The 17,496-nt window shown below is 51.1% G+C and overlaps 1 protein-coding gene across 3 annotated transcripts in view; it reads right to left on the bottom strand.

The window, feature by feature from the left end:
* Positions 1 to 15,629, bottom strand: part of PIK3C2B (phosphatidylinositol-4-phosphate 3-kinase catalytic subunit type 2 beta) — a 65,914-nt gene extending 50,285 nt beyond the window's left edge. The window contains exon 1 of one of the 3 annotated variants that reach the window (XM_077886847.1): positions 15,495 to 15,629. The gene's annotated coding sequence lies outside the window, so the exon portion shown is untranslated. Of the gene's footprint in view, positions 1 to 119; positions 262 to 3,161; positions 3,269 to 15,494 lie in introns of those variants that run through there. The other 2 variants (XM_077886848.1, XM_077886849.1) reach the window with 2 other exon arrangements.
* Between the last annotated feature and the right edge of the window lie 1,867 nt (positions 15,630 to 17,496).

The raw sequence follows: 17,496 nt of genomic DNA, 5'->3' as shown, positions 1-17,496 counted from the left end.
TTCTCTGCTTAACCACTTGATAGTAAGATGCAAATACTTCCCCTCTAAATACTTCAGCCTGAATCTCTAAAGATCTAGGACCCTCCCCTATATAAACACACTGCCATCAGGCCACTCACCAAATTTAAGGTCCACAGGATAATATTATCTAATACAAAGTCCACATCCGAATGCTCCCGATGATCATCTTGGAAGTTTTTCCAAATGTACAGATTCCTGGCCCCTCTTCTGGAGGGTCTGACTCAGGGTGAATCCCTGGATTCTGATCATTACAAACCCTCCCCAACCCTCCCCCCACAGGCAATTCAGATATGTCGCCAGATTTGACCCTACAGACCACAGTTTTGGGACTACCAGAAAGACAGGTGGGAAGTGGGGAAAGGGACTCCACCAAGCCCCATGCAGTCAGCTGGTAGAGGAAGAGAGTATGCTTCTGGGTGAGCAGGTCAGTGCCAGGATCCAAGCAGCACCAGGCACCAAATAGTCCACATGGCTGCCAAAGGATGGCTGGAGGCTGGCCACGGAGGAAACAGGGTCAGAGCAGAGCCACACAATGGTCTGGAGTCAAAGGGTGGAGAGAAAGGAGAGGAAACTCCCTAGAATGAGCTTGCTCTGCTCAGTCCCTGTGCCAGAGAGGGTGGAGCCCCAGGGGCCAGCTGTGGGCGGAGAGGGCTTCCTGCTGCCTGGCTGTAGGGTGCCTTTTCAGAACTGCTCTGCTCAGCCTGAGGGGTCTAGGTCATTTCCCACCCAGACCCACAGAACTGAATCCCAATGGCCACTGAGTACCAGCTACACGCCAGGTGCCACACTCCTCCTCGAAGTATTCAGATAACTGTGGCACAGTCATGCAGGGAGCTCACCATCTAGCAAAAGTGACAGGCATCCCCATAAATAATTCAAGCCCCACCCATCTTGGGGCACAAAGCAGGAAAACACTGCATGTCTTGGCCCATCTTCATGGGGCAGGGAACATGGAGAGCTGTCAAGCAAGATGGTTAGAAATATATATATATATATATGAAGGGTCTCAAGCCCCCAGCCTTGGGCATCCCACCTTTGAACAGTTTTTATTTAAAAAAAAAAAAATTTAGTGCTCGCTTCGGCAGCACATATACTAAAAAAAAAAAAATTATTTATTTATTTATTTGAGAGAGAGAGAATGAGTGGTGGGGAGGGACAGAAGGAGAGGGAGAAGCCCTCTATCCCAAGATCATGACCTGAGCCAAAGGCAGACACTTCACAGACTGAGCTACCCAGGTGCCCCTGAGCAGTTTTTAATAAGGGAAGAGGACTCAGTTCTAGGACTACCTTGGAAGGGACCTTCAGCACCTTCTCTTAGAACAACATGGGTCAAGGAGACCATGCGGACTTAAACCCTTTGGCTTCCAGAGTTTTATCTTCAGAAGACCCCTGCCCCTTTCCACCCCCCAACACCCACACTCACCCATATCCCAAATCCCACTGGTTTTGCAGCCAGGGATCCAACCCCCACCTCTCCCTCCATACACTTGCCACCCTGTTAACCCACCCACCCCAGCCCCAAGAGGCTCGGCTCTAGGAGGGAAGGTCAGTGTGCCCTGCATCACGAATCCAACAGGAAGGTGTATCTGAAAGGTCAACTCCCTGTCTCAGACAAATACCCATCTGATGCTGGCTTCCTCACGGAAAACCTATAGGTCTGCAAGCCTCTTTGGTGTAGGCCCATCACTGAATCACATGGACCAACAAGGTCTTTCTCTTATCTACGTTCCCTCTCTGTGGGTATCACTTATTTCCAAGTGTGAAGACACAGAAAACAACCGTCTGTGCTTTCCTCCTGCCCACCCATCCACTCTCTAGCATCCTCTTGGCCAAATTAAAGCAGGTCCACATGGTTCAGTCTTTGTTCTTGGAACTTAACTTTCCATCCCTGGATTCCCTGGGCCTACCCGAGACATTCCACTTATCTGAAGCCCAAGTTGATACCAGGGTTAGTAGAGGGCTCTTCGAGTCCTAGAAGAACTGAGACAGGTGCTAGGGGCCTGTGTGACAGGCTAGATGGAGCTGGGTTTGCCTTCAGAGCCCTAGAGTCCTCAATCCCACCTCAGAAACCATGTGTGCAGCTGGTCCTGTGCACGCACACACAGAAGCCCTGAAAATCACAGATCCTACCACAAACCCTGCAAATTCAGGACTTGAGTGAGAAGAAAGTCAGGGATGGAATTGTTGAGGCAGCTTGTGGCTCCTTTCAAAACTTTCCTTCCTAGAGCTGGCAATGTAGATCAGAGACGGGGAGCTGGCACTCAGCTCAATGGAACCCCTGGCCAAGAGGGAAGAAAGGTCTTGGCAGTGTGCGGATCTCTAATCCAGGAACCATCCCGGGAGCCAGAGCAGCCACATCTCCTCTTGTCTGGTCTGCACTTCCTGCACTCCCTCCTCTCCCCACTCCAAGCCACCGCAGCCCATAGAACCGGCCCTTCTAGTTCTGATCAGCTGGGCTCCCTATAAGCAGCTTGGTGATTAAGAATTACTCTTCCAAAAAAAAAAAAAAAAAAGAATTACTCTTCCAGCTTCCTTGGCCCTCTAGAGAAAGGCAGTAGGATGGGGTGGGGGGAAGGAGCTCCCAGGATGACCTTCCCTTGCCAATCTTGGGTCTCCAGCTGAGGGGATTCCTAAGGAAAGTTCTTTACAAACAAGATTCACACCAGCCCATCCCATATCAGAAAAACCACCCCAACATTTCTAAACATCAACGTCTAAGAAACTTTAATCTCTCTGAGGGTATTGGAGACCCCATGAAGTATAAAGGAAGCCCCTCTCGGAGGAGGATGTAAGAAAGTGGGTGGAGTGGGGGATGGGGACACAGCCGCCCTCGTGGTCTTTTGCCTCCCCTCCTCATCTTTGGGACACAGCGCCATTTGCTAAGAAGCAAACCAAGGCCTCCGGCAAGGCCTGTGCTATCACCTGTCACCTCCAGCTCAATCTCCAGTCCAGCTTCCCCAGCTCATGTCCTTTGGAATCCAGTTCTCCAGGATTCCTGTGTGGGCTGGGGAAACTCCCTGGAGGAGGCCAGCCCATTAAACAGAATACAGAAAGCGGGTCACAGCTGTTCCCAAGCAGCTCTGGCGCCAAAAAGAGAGCAGAACACACCAAAGAGTCTCTGCTCTGCCTGGAGGACTCACCAGAGGGAAGGGATGGGAGCCACATAGATGCTTGTGTCCCAAGTCCTCATGAACCTTAAGGCCTCATGGGTTGGGCACGCTGGGTGCACCTAACCCATCAGAGTCTGCAAGAATGAAGGAGCAGCACTTCAGATTATGGCCCAAGCCCATGGCTAGGGGAGGGGGATGTATCTTGGGATAACTACAGAGGCACTGAACTAACCAGTGTGCACTGAGTAATGCCAAGTGGGACCTCCTCCTGAAGGACACCTTTGCTGGGGATCAGAGCGTAGATTTTTAGGGAGCATTTCCAATTAATTCAATTCAAACAATGCTTTGGTTGTTTTCTGGTAGCAACCTCCCAGACATCTGAGAGGCTCTCTTCTCTCCTCCATGACAGCGTCCTCCTGTCTGTTAGAGATAAGCAGATGGAGGCCTACCAAGTGTCAGTGACTTTGCCCTGCGTCTCACACCGGATCTGTGGCAGAGTGGAGAGGGGTCCACAGACCAAATGTGGAGAAGCTACATGGCACTGACACTCCAGAACAATCTGAACCCGAACCCTGTGCTGTCCCCCAACAAGTACACACCTGGCCCAGATGTGCTGGAACCCCAGGATGAGGAGGAGAAGGACCCGGAAGACTGGTCCCCAGAATGATCCTACACACAGCCTGCAGAAAGTAAGGCCCACAGCACCCCCCCCCCCGGGCCCCCACATGCTGCCTGAGGGAAGGTTGGAGGCGAAAGCCTGTAAGCCTGCATGAAGGAGCCAGCGGGCAGTCACAGGCTGTGTGGGCGGTGGGATGCCAGCAGCTGAGAGCCACCTGCTTGGCTTAGAGGAGGGCAAAGGGAAGTCAAGCAGAAAAAGGCTGAGCCAGTCTTCTATAGAACCTGAGGAGCTGAGGCCGGGGCCCCACACCATGCCCAGGGCAAGCTCCCTGCCCCCTCCCAGTAGGAAGGCTCTGCATAGGTTCACAAACCCTGCCCACTGTCCCTCTGCCACCACTATCCCTAGACCAGCAATCTAGACATGTGGCCTGATAATAAGGGTATCTTCAGTAGTGCTAACTCCCCGATGAAGAAAGAAAATCCCTGATAGACTACAGTCATTCTCAGGGACCTAAGCCATGGTAATCACATAAACTGCACATACACCCCCACACACTCGCACTTTGCCCACACTACTCACTCCCTTCCCTGTGCACACTCCACATCCCTCAAGACCTACCTCTCCCACCCCCTCCCTCTCCACCCTACACACACTCATACCTTCCCCACACGCCCACAAGCACCCCACACTCTCCATGCATACTCCATGCCCCAACCCCCACACCTCCATACCCTGCACGCCTCGCACAACCCCCATACCCTACACAATTACCCACATCTGCCCCTGCACATCTCCCATGCCTTCCCATCCCTCCAGCCCCCTCCCACATCCCCTCCACCTTGCTCTCTCCCTCATCAGCCCCCTGAGGAGAGGAGATGAGTAGAGAGGAAACTGGCTTAAACACCACAAGATCACAATCTTAGATCTTTGTGTTATCGCAAAGAAGTCGGAGAAAAGCAGACAGGAGGTTGAACCCGGAAGTAAAAGGGAAATAGGACCTTTCAGCGCCAGGGAGCAGCTCTGGGCTTTCAGAGTTCACATTCCAATACACCGGAGGCAGGCCCTGCCAGCCAGGAGGCCACTGGGGAGCCAGAATGCCAGGCAAGGGGACTCCAGGCAGCCGAGCCCAGCAGAGCCTTTGCCCAAAGGCCACGTAGCTTCCAGCAGACCTCAGGAGTGGTTGGTTATTTCCTAAGTCAGGGTACATTGGAGAGGCCCTGGTGTCTTCACAGACCAGGGTGCTCCCCTCTCGAGCAGCCCCATTTTACAGCCCAGAAAACACACACACACACACACACACAAAACACCACCAAACATCTGACACTACTTTACAGGGGGGTGCTAGAGGCTAAGGCTTAGTCCCCATCCAGGGACATTTGCATTTAAAAAGCAAATGTCGGGGATCCCTGGGTGGCTCAGAGGTTTAGGGCCTGCCTTTGGCAGGGGGTGTGATCCTGGAGTCCAGGGATCAAGTCCCCGTGTTGGGCTCCCTGCATGGAGCCTGCTTCTCCCCCTCTGCCTGTGTCTCTGCCTCTCTCTCTCTATGTCTATCATGAATAAATAAAAAATTTAAAATAAAATAAAATAAAATAAATAAAAAGCAAATGTCTCTCTCCTCTGAGGAGAGCGCGCCCAACCTAATCCGTTCTGGAAGGGGTAAGGGAAACTTCGAGAGGCTGGGAGGAATGATCCATTAAAAGGTAGGCGGGGGTGGGTCTCTGGTGCCAGCTGTGCCTCTTCAAGGCTTCCCTGGTCTCAGGGCCTGAGGCTTAGGCATGTCTTGCCCCCGTTCAGAACACATGTCCCCCTCAGTGTGGCCCAGCAGGCAGCCTGTCACCAAGTCACTGACCCCTGCCAATCCCTGGCCTTGGCTATTGTCAGCCAAAACTGACCCACGTGGCCACCAGACCTTCCCCCCATCCCCTCACCCCCCTCCATCCCCCACCCCCGCCGTGAAGTTCCCCTCCACTTTTCCTGGTAACAGACAGAAGGACCCTTCTGCTCAGGGTCAGCCAAGGACACTGAACCTCGAAAGAGACCAAGGATTCCATTTTACCCAGGTCGACAGAGAAAGCCCCCCTGTTGCCCTCCTGTGCCTCTGTCCCGATGGTAGGTTCCAGTGTCCTCAGCAGGACCCCTGACAGCATTGTAGAGACTCCCTACACTCTATTTTGCTCTATTTTCTTGCCCAGCTGAGTCTTAGGGCCTCAAAAGCCCTTGGTGCAGCAGGAGGTTCCTTCTTCCCAGTTTTCTGTCTCTCCTCTTCCCGCGCAGACTCAAGAGCTTCAGAAGCCTTCCCTGGTCAATTCTTCCAATTTCTCCTGACTTCTACTCTCTGTGTCTGCTTAACACTTATGCTGTGTGTGTGTGTGTGTGTGTGTGTATGTGTGTGTGACACAACAGATTGAAATGGTGGCCCTGGGGTCTGGGGCACAAGAACACCACATATGCCTTAGATGGCATTAAAACAGCAGTTTTCATCTGTGCCGAGGGGTCAAGAAGACTTATTTTCTAAGCAGGAAGTGACCTAGGGGGTGGGGGAGCAGAGCAAGGAATCATGGTGATTTCTTAGGGTGTTGCTCTGTACATGCTCTGATGTCCTTCTATCTCTGATGCCCCACTCCACACAGGAAGGTCCCAAGGGAGACAGAGGTCTCCATAAGACATGGTCCCAGTCTACATCCAGCAAAGGGGACACTTGACAGAGGGGTAGACCAGCTGCCCACCCGGCACAGTGGCGCATGCTCCCTTTCCACCAGTCCCATTTTCATGAGGCTTTGTCCATGTGACTCTCCCCCGAGATCCACAAGGGCAGCAATAGTCACAGGCCATTCTCAGTAGGGATTAGTTGAAACTGCTTTCAGCTGGATAAGTGTAGCCAAGGTGTGGCCGTGAGTACAGACATCTTAGGGCCGATGTTCCACAGGCCACCTTACAGAAATACCACTCCAATGTATGGAAACACCATTACAGTCTGCCAAGTTAGTACCCCCAGGGATATGCCCGCTGTCGTGACTGGAGTGGAGGAGCCTTTATTCTGGGGAAAGGGAAAGAGGAGGAGGGCAGGGCTGGGCAAGAGGCTAAGTGAATATGAATATGGCAGAAATATAAGGAAAGAAGGAGGGCAGCCCCGGTGGCACAGTGGTTTAGCACCGCCTGCAGCCTGGGGTGTGATCCTGGAGACCCGGGATTGAGTCCCACGTCGGGATCCCTGCGTGGAGCCGGCTTCTCCCTCTGCCTGTGTCTCTGCCTGCCTCTCTCTCTCTCTGCCTCTGAATAAATAAAAAAATAAAAAATAAATAAAATAAATAAAAAGGAAAGAAGGAGACCTGGTTTTCCCCTCTGCAATTTTGTCCCAGGTATCCTGTTTAATCCTCACAACAATCCTACTACATGGGTATTAATATCCTTATTTAATGGATGAGGTAAGTAGTAAGCAGAAAGGGGACTCATTAATTTACCCAAGGTCACAAAACTAGTAGGCAGTAGAATCAAGAATCAAATTGAAACCTGAGGCCAAAATTCATAGTGTTTTTCCCATCCCATAGAATGCGCCCCAGGCACCTCCCATTTTGCTCAAAGTGCAAGCTGACATTGTGATTATCCCAATACAACTCTGTACCCTCCCTCCTTACCCCAAAACACTCTTTTACCTCCCAAGCCACTCAAAAGCAAGCAAATAATAAACAAGCAAAAACCGAAAGACAACCCACCATCATACAGATAAGGGGACCAATGGCCAACTGTCAAAATGGGTGAAGAGGAGTGAGAGATCCAGGCCTCCACGCATGGAATGAATAAGTCATGGGAATAAAGGGCACACACAGCACAGGGAATCTAGTCAGTGATACTGTACTAGTGTTGTGTGGTGCCGGATTGTAGCTAAACTGGTGGTGAGCACAGTGTAACAAATGGAGAAGTTGAATCCCTCTGTTGTACACCTGAAACTAATGTAATGTTGTGTGTCACTGCGATGGAGGGAGGGAGGGAGACAGAGAGAGAAAACCAATGACCAGAGGGGAGAAATGACTTGTCTGGAGTCACACAGCTAGACAGTGGCAGAAGCAGGACTAGAAACTAGAGGCGTGTCCTTGACTCCCACTCCAGTGCTCTTTCCAGACTGAGCCACAACCAATCCACCTCCAGGGAAGGAAATACCCCCTGCCTTCCTAATCCAATCTCTCTCAAATTGGTCCATTCTTTTCCAAGCTTTGGATTACTTTTCTTAATGAAACAACATCGAAAGCACATATCAGGGGGATCCCTGGGTGGCTCAGCGGTTTAGCGCCTGCCTTTGGCTCAGGGCGTGATCCTGGAGTCCTGGGATCGAGTCCCGCGTCGGGCTCCCTGCATGGAGCCTGCTTCTCCCTCTGCCTGTGTCTCTACCTCTCTCTATGTCTATCATGAATAAATAAATAAAATCTTTAAAAAAAAAAAAAAGCACATATCAGGCACCCAAAATGATTATTCTTTCTCTTACCTGAATAACTAAAGTAGCCTTCTGAAGTCTGTCTCCCCACTAACCCCTAAAGCCCTATGCTCCTCTGGCAAGAAAACCCTGCAGCAGTGGCTCTATTCACATCATCCTTCTGAGGAAAAGGTTTCTAGCTCTCCTGCTCATTATCAGACATTCAAGACTCCCCACACCGAATCCCAGCCCTGTGCCCCGCACATTCCCTAAATGCTGAGGGTTATTAACCATTCCCCAGAGCCATGAGTTTTCCCACAAATCTTCAGTCATGCTAGCGCCTTCTGGAATACTCTGGCTTGCCTTCTTCAAGTGCCTGCTCTTATATTTGAGCCTTCTCTCACCTCCTATGACCTAAAGTGACTTTTGCTCCCTTTTGAACATCTTTAAATATATACAGCATTTACACTGTTTGGCATTATACCTACTAGTGATGGGAACAAAGATAATTTTTATTCATGTAGGTGATTTATAGATACAAAGCACTTTCACAGGGGCGCCTGGGTGGCTCAGTCGGCTAAGTATCTGCCTTTGGCTGAGGTCATGATCTCAGGGTCAGAGTCCTGGGACCGAGTCCTACACTGGACTCCCTGTTCAGTGGGGAGCCTGCTTCTCCCCACTCCCTCTATCGCTCCTGCTTGTGAAAGTGCGCTCTCTCTCTCTCTCTCTCTCTCTGTAAAATAAATAAATAAAATCTTTAAACAAACAAACACAAAGTACTTTCACAGACATAAGCCCATTCATCTTAAGAATAGGAACTATCTCTTATTTACCTTTGTCTTCCCCACGATGCTCAGCACAGTGTTTTACACCAGGGACACAGCCCTTAAATACTGTGTTCTGAGCATGGTCAGACCAACCCAGAGGAGAACATTTAACATCTCCCTGCTGTAGGGTTAGAGATTCTGAATGAGGAAGGCAAGTTGTAATTTATTTTTCCAGGCTCATACCCCATAGCATTTATTCAACTCTCAAGAGTTTAGAGGCCCCAAAATAGGAAGCACTACGGTCCCAGCTTCTATACTTCTCTGAAATGCTGCCTCAGATTACTCCAGCTCTTGAGGCAGCTGTGTGACAGCTGCCTCGTTGTGAGTTTATAGGATTACCTCCCGTCATAAAGCAACTCATCCATTCACTTGCAGTTTTTGGAGTACAATGTGGTTACCTCAAGGTCATGGACCACATTGGATTGAAGTTTATATCCCTCTAACATAACTGTAACTACCATCATTTACTAAGCCCTTACTACGTAGCAGGGGCTGTGCTAGAGTACACTGAAATGAACTCATTTCATTTTTACCGCAGCCTTTTTTCCCCCCTGGTATTATTATTTTCCCCCATCTTACAAATGAGGAAACAGAAGCACAGAGAAATTAAGTAACTTTCCCAAGATCAAATGACTAGTATGTGGGAGAGCCAGGTTTTGAACCATCCTCTTACGTATATACTGAATGTTGCCCTTCAGTTGATGAATCAGTAAATATAAGAATGAAGGAACAGAGGCACTGAAGATATTTTTGTTGGAGGAAGAATTAACCAACCATTGATTAACCCACCTCCTGCCTCTACGCTATGTTACCTGAAGGACTATCAGAAGAGGCTCTTTCAAACTCCCCCCAAGTTCAGGTGGATCTACACGTATAGAATCCCAGTCGGCAAAATAAAGATGCTCGGTTTAATTCTTAATGAACTAAGTTCTCCCAGAACACAAACTCCAGAAGGTCAGGGAACGTGTCTGTCTTCTTTACTCCCATGCACTGAGGAGAGTATCAGATACATTGTGAATAAAAGATAAAATACAAGCTCCTTCCATGGCTCTAGCCAGGTTAAACTACTTTTACTTCACCTGCTTTGCCTTTCACTTCATCCCCCACCCCAATTTCTACTCATTGTTCTGATCTTGGCTGACATCGAACTTCTTCCAGGAAGTCTGACTACCCTCAATGCCCCACTTAGGAGTTTTCAAAGCATCCCGTACTCACCCACTCACCCACTCCACAGCCTATATATTTGTCTGTAGTCCCCACTCAACTGAAAGTTCTGGAAGGCTCTCTGCCCTCATCACTTTGAAAGCCCTGAAAGTCATCAGTAAGCCTTCAAAAAAACATCTGTTGAATGAATGAGTTCTTTTTAAACATTATCTTGAGAGACTTATGTCCCTTTGTGACCATAGCTTCTTCCACAGACAACTCTGAGAACAACCCTTTCTGTTGTCAACCGACTCTTGGGGAAACCCCCATCTCATTCAGAACTTGGGCCTCACGGACACTTTTTTTCTCAGAGGTCCCTTACAGGGGAGCACCGAAGGAAGAAACAACAGGTGTTGGAGGTATCCTGACCTGGATTCAAACTTTGGTTCTGCTCTAATTATCTTTGGCATGTTTCTTAATCTTCACTTCAATCGAGCCTAATTGGAATCTCAGCTATCCCATTGGTAAAGGGGAAGACACAATTTCATCCTCATGGTTTTCTCCAACATTAGGGGAAGGGAAAAGTAAAGATAATGTCTGAAAAGTTACAGGAGGACAACACCTGAAACTAATATAACACTGTATGTTAACTGGAATTAGAATATTAAAACTTAGGGGGGAAAATAAAGAAGAAAAGCTTAAAAAGTAAACACACAAGCAAGCAAGCTACCAGTGGACAGACACTCAATGCTGCTGGCTATTCTTCAGCACACGCTCTTGACTTTCTTGGTACTTGAACTTTTGCTCAGGTGGCTCCTTTTTGCCTCCTGTGCCAGAACCATTTGCAACAGTGTCATCAAAATTGCACTTCAGAGAATTTGCCAACCCCTTGGAACCACTCTATCTTTCAAAGTCTCCTGTCAGGGAATTATAGCTATCTTTTCTCTTAATCAAAAAAAAAAAAAAAAAAATCTGCCTTCTTGAAGTCTAGAGTGGAAATGTGAAACCCTGGCCATAATATTTTTGGGGGTAAAATAAAGATGTCTTCTCCCAGGTTCCCATTAATACTCAATTTGCAAACAATCTCTCCTTTTTGGATCAGAATTAAATACGCTCTAATGGTGCTCCTTATCAGCTTAACTTCCTCTATTTACCCGTAGGAAAACATAACAGCATGGTGAATCAAGAAAGTGGTAGATGCTCTGCTTCCAGCAAAGCAGGGCTCTCAAGAGATGTCTCAACTGTGGAAGAGCCCCATCATTACACTTACCTGTCTTCTGGGTTAGTTTGGGCCCTAAGACAAGAAAGGCTCATATCCATTTCTTCTCCCTAGCAAGGCAAAATGTAGCATTTCCTCAAAATGGAATCTTCTTAGTTCTTTCCTCTTTTTCCTCTCACCCTATGTCTTCGGGTCTGCTGCCAAGGGTACCAACTACGTGAAGATAGAATAACTTGGCTGGAGAGAATGCCTCCATACAAACTTACTCCTGGTGGGCCTGGCCTTAGCCAGGCACCAGACATGGGCAATTGGCCATGTTGAGTAAAGCAGCTCTCATTACTGACACTCACCTCCATTTGGGGAGGATACAGGGAGAGGAGATGAAGAAGCAGCTAACTTCTAGGACAGGACCCTCAGGAGCACAGACTTAGGACACACAGAGCATAGTAGGAAGAATTGCCAAGAAGAAAAGAAAGCACTGCCTCCAAGGGGATTAATCTCATGGTGTCTAGGGTTGGTTGGCTGGAGAGAGGGAAAGGTCTAGGAAGGAGGGAATTGAACAGTGTTTTCAGGAAGGAATGAAGGCAGGAGTAATAAAGCACTGGTGAAAGGAAAACATTCTCTAAAGAGGCAGATGATCTCTGGTTCCTCTTGGAAGTACTACTGAGCCTTTGCTGGATGAGACATCCTGTGGGAAGTATCCCAAAAGAGGAAGGAGTGAATTGTTAGAGTCCTTCAATCATAGGTTCTGTACTCTGCCAGAGGATTATTGAGAACCTCTTTCCTCTTCCTTCTCCAGACTTTGAGGGCCTCTGCCTTGAAGTATGTTGTCTTCTGTGTCCTTAATGTCTTTAACCAACATAGAAATTCAGGGTGAGTGAATCCCATCACCAGTGCCCTAAGAGAATTCCCCAAAAATAAAGTCACTGGCAGGGTCTACGTATGACTCTGAAGTGCTGCAAGACAGGTCCTGTCATTGGTCATATGTGGCCTATGGGGCAAGCATAAAGTTCTAGCACCACTAGTATCTGTGACCTTGGGAGAGTGACTTCTTCTCAGGGAAATGAGAAGTCCTTTCCAGTTCTGAAGCCTTAGGTGGTCATAGGATGTGCAAGAATAATAGTCTCCTAAGTTTCATTTTATAAGACAGATGCAAAATAAAACAGATATAGAAATACAAAAACAAAAGATTTGCCTCAATTTTCTGGAGTACCCCAAGTCCCAATTCTCTTATTAATGTTGCCCAGAAGGTAGCAAAAGTACTTGACTTGATTATCCCCTGTCTTCTCCTTACACTGAAGGTAGGGATACGAATGAGAAAGCAGAGAAAAGCTGGCAAGGAATTCGCATACATGTGCCTCGACCCCCAAACACCTGGGAATTCAGAAGGAGCTATGCTGGGCCCCTGCCCTTGAGAAGTTTAATATCTAAGGAGTGTCCCAGTCTGGTGACATGACATGAGCGTTCAAGTCAGGGAATCCAGTATAAATGAATTCCATGACTCCGCTACCCCTTCTCGTTCTCCGAAGACCCAAGATGTCTCTATTGGTGGTATCGAAGTTATGAGCACAGGGTCTGGAGTGAAACAGCCTGCTTCAAATCCCTCCTCTGTCATTTATGAACTGATTGACATCAGTAAGTGTTAGCTATTATATTATTTGCCAGCTCAGCACTACCCTGTCAATGAATAGTAGCCAGAGTTTGAGGGCTGTTTCCCCCTTTCCTATAAATATTGTTAAGCAGTGTTTCCTTCCCTCTTGGCCCCCATCCTGCCAAAGCTTTTTTAAAGTACACCACCCCCCACCACCACCACCAAAAAAGAGAAGTAACCCAAGAAATAGGTACCTTGGTATTGGCACACTACTCTTCTTCCCTTGTCCCACGTCCCAGAACATTCTCTATTCCATCCCTTTCTCCCATCCCTGTCCCAACTCTCACCAGTTCTCCCTCCCTTGTTACCAAGGTTAAAACTCAGGGCGAATGACACGCATTGATACAGTACTCTGCAGTTTCCAGAATGCTTCTGTACACATGATCTTATTCAGTTCATGGTAAGCAGGGTATTTCACCCTTAAAACAGTCTTATGAGCCAAGGGTATTTTCTCTCCCATTTTACAGATATGCAAACGAATTCTTAGGCTCACAAGTTGTCCATGCTCACACAGCTAGGAAGTAAGTCACACCTGGACTCAAAGCCAAGCCCCCTGGCCTCAAAACCACCCATTGTTTTCTCTACACCTCAGCATTATCATGTCCAAGTTCACATTCTGGGAGCGTGGGGAGCATGAGCAGCTTGAAGTTTACGGCCAGTCACAAACCCCTCACAGGAAACGAAGTTCTCTCATTTTTCTCCCTGCTGGCTGTGGCAGGGCTGTCCAAACTGAAGGACTATACAGATGAGGTACCTGCAAAGCACCAGGCCAGATGTGGTGAGGAAACCAGAGAGGGGACCAAAGGCCCACAAGGCTGTGGGGTGTCTGCTAGAGGGCCATTATGTCATGGCAAGGACCAAGAGCATTCCAGGTCATTGGGCAATCCCAAAGGAGCACCCCGGAGAAAATTGTGAGGCCTCAGATCCCCGGAGCCTTCCTCGGCCCGGCACACCTCCCTCACGGATGCTTCCAGGGAGAAGAAAATGCACAGGCTCCCTTCTGGCCAGGGCTGAGAGCTTGATCAAATTCAGACACACACACCCATGCACACTCAGCAGTAAATTCAGAGCCATGGAAATCAAACCTTAAGCTCACCGAAAGGCCAAAGGAGAAGCAGCCGCAGCCTCAGTCCTGGGCTCCGGCTCGCAGCCACCATCTCCTCAGATGCTAGCTGCCAGGCAGAGCTATAAAATGTGCCTCTACTTAATTTTTCCATGGACACAACCCCAGATGGGAGTGCCAGGCTCTGGAGGAGATGCAGTTCTGAAGTCTCATAACCTCTCTGCTGTAGTCCACAGCTGGACTTGGGGAAGGAGGAGTATCTGCGGATCCAGTTTGCCACCTCCTGTAATGTTGCTCTGCCAATACCTTTCCGAGGCCTAGTGTGGCGGTGGAGTAAGTTTTCATTCAAACTGATACAGGTTTGGAATTCAGAGCAAATTGCTTACATCTGCTCGGCCACATCTCGGACAGGTAGTTCAGAGAGAGAAGGAGGGCAGTGTTGGCCCACTTCTGGAAGCCCCCGGAATCTGGTGCCATGCTGGGGCCAGCCAGCCGGGTACGGAAATCCCCCACCCGAATTGAAGGGGAAAAACAAAACAAAACAAAACAAAACAAAATGCATCAGGGCAAGAGGGGATGATAGAGATTCCATCCCAGGCGTGGCTGGTGGAACTGGGACAGGGGAGCCACGAAGCCCCCGAAAGGGGGTGGGGATGGAGGGGGAAGAAGGTTGGCCTGGAGGAGCCGGAGCAGTGGCAGATTCTGCACACACACACCCCCCCTCAGCCAAGCAGGGTGTGTGCACTGACTAACCTCATGCATTCGGTAATCTCTTCTCACAGCTAGGAGCTTGCCAAGCCCCTTGGCTCCCCAGCCTACCCCACCCCGGCTTGGCAGCGTCCCCCGGGCTTCCTGCGGCTGCGGCTGCTCCCCGACATCAAAGCCGCCGCTGTCGGGAGCCGAGCAGGGGACAAGCGCCAGCCGGGGGAGCAGCGCCTCCCGGGAGGGCCCGGGGGCTCAGGCCTGAGGGTGCCCCGTCCCCTGAGCTTCTCTGCTGCTGCAGCCCTTATAAGGCAGAAGCCGGCTAAGGCGTGTGTGTATTCCCAGGCTGGATGCTGACTTTTCACCCGCTGCAAGGGAGAGCAGCACCCCACACCCCCACACCCCACACCCCCGCTCCGGGGCGGGTTTTGCTTTTTATTTCTTATCTTAAACAAACCCCCGAACCAGTGGTTGGTTCAGATCGCCTTGCAGCTGGGAGCCAGGAAGTGTGCTTAGAGGAAAGGGGTGGGGAGGGGTGCCCGGGCCGGGGCGGGGCGGCGGATGGAGTCTGCAACCTGCGGGGCGCCGCGGGCTGGGTCTGTCCCCGCGTCCGCGCCCGCCCGGCCCCTCGCATTGTCGCGCCTCGGCCGCTGCCAGGCGGGAGGGAGGGCAGAGCCCCCGCGCCCCCCGCGCCCCCCGCGCCCCGTCCCCCCGCGCCCCCCGCGTCCTACCTGAGCTCGCTGCGGGCTTCCCTGCGGGGCGCGACGTGCCGTGGGCCCCGCTCCGGGCCGCTCCCCTCTGCGCGCCGCGAGCGCAGGTCCTGGGGGTCCCGGGCGGGGGGCGCGGGGGGCGCGGGGGGCGCGGGCGCGGACTCAGGCCACCCCGGGCGAGACAATAGCGGGAGCCGCGGGCGGGAGCGGGGGAGCCATGTCCCGGAGGCCCGGCGCTCCGCTCGGCCCCGACAGGCAGCCGCCCGCCGCCCTCCGCCCTCCGCCCGCCTCCCGCCTCCCGCCTCCCGCCTCCCGCCTCCCGCCTCCCGCCTCCCGCTCCGCCCGCAGCGCCGACTCGGCCGCGAGCGCGAGCGCGGGCGGGGCGGGCCCCGGAACCCCGGGCGCCGCCGCCTCCCCCCGCCCCCGCCCCCGCCCCCGCCCCCGCCCGCCTCCCTCCCTCCCCTCCCCTCCCCCCTCCCCTCCCCCGCGGCCGTCCCAGCGTGCTCGGGAGCCGGCGGCCGCGCTGCGCTTCCCACTCGAGCGAGGCTCCGCACGTGGCCGAGACCCTCCCCGCGGGCGCCCCCTGCTCGGCGCCAGAGGATGCCAGGTGGTTCCGCCGAGAACCCGCGGCCGGTCGGTGCGAGGACCCCCCCCGCCCCCCCGCCCGGGGTCATTCGGGTCGCGGCGCCTGCAAAAGCCCCACCTGCAGGGCGGAGGCGGGGGGCGCCGTCGTGCGACCTGAGCCCCGGAGGGTCGCGGCCCGCAGCGGGAGGGGGAAAACCCACTCCATTCATCACCAGGCTGCCGCATGTTTGAAATTGGGACTCCTGGTGCTGCCTTCCAGCAGCGGTCTCCAGGGGAATTTTCCTGAAGACTACCCCCGGACACACACCCAGGCACGCACGGGCACACACGCACCAAGAATTGGCCAGCTCCTCGTTTGCATTTGCTTTGCATAGTAACCGTGGTCTTGGATCTCAAAGTACAATTTCCTCCAAACTTGACTTAGTTCTTCCCCCACCCCCACCCCACCCCTGCCCCGGGGCCCTCCTTCCTTTCTGGCCGGTCAGTAAGGAAGGATCAACACCTGCTTCCCAAGCCTCCCTCCTCTACAATTCCCCTTCAGGTATCAGGGGCTCCAGGCTCCCAAACTCCTTTGGAAGCCTGAGACTCCCCAGCCAGGGTTTCCATGGAAACGTCTGCCAACCTACCCCTTTACTGGTCTCAAGGAAATATTTGTTAAAATGCTACTGTTTCAGTCTCTTTAGGGTTTACTAGGGTTTAAAAAAAAATGTCAGGAAGACCTCTAAAATTTCCTCATCAATACAAAATTGTGCAAAAGCCCAACACGATTCTTAGGATTCACAGAGTTCTAGAAATTGAAGAGACTCCAGAGCTCAGTAAGAGGATATTGATTAGGAAGGGAATTTGATTAACCAGAAGTCCTACAGGGGGAGGAAGGGTAAAAAGTGAGTTCACAAGTCAGGACTTCTTGGGATAGTTTTGTTCTCATAAAAGATGAAATCTAAGCGAATGCAAAGGACCCTTAATTGTAGGTGACCCTGAGCAAGGCAGGAGGAGGAGAAGCCCATGAAAGGGGAGACTCAAGCCTGTGTTTCTTCTCTCTGCCCTCTGCCGTGTGACTTCAGGTAGCCCACTCCACCCTCTGAGCATCAGTGATAACACCAGCTTCACTTAAACCACTCGGGGCTTTTGTGAAGAGCAAATGAGAGAATGTATGTGAACCATTCCGGTGACTATAGACAGAATGCTCTGCGCGTACATCAGTCATAATGGAAATGTGATCCCATTCCTAATCCTCAAGAGCCACAGGGGATAAAAACATTCATTCATTCATTCATTCATTCACTCATTCACCACTTGTTCACAGTATAAATATCTGTGACCCTGTCATCAGGCTAAGCTCAGAGGCCTGAGAGAACAGAGTGACCTAGTGGCCGTCAGTATGTCTGTTGCTGGAGTGAAAATTTCCCAAATGGAGAGCTAACAGGAAATAGGGTTG

Source organism: Canis aureus, chromosome 38, assembly GCF_053574225.1.
Source record: "Canis aureus isolate CA01 chromosome 38, VMU_Caureus_v.1.0, whole genome shotgun sequence".
In the NCBI taxonomy this organism is placed as follows: domain Eukaryota; kingdom Metazoa; phylum Chordata; class Mammalia; order Carnivora; family Canidae; genus Canis; species Canis aureus.
This window is presented reverse-complemented; position numbering and strand designations above follow the sequence as displayed.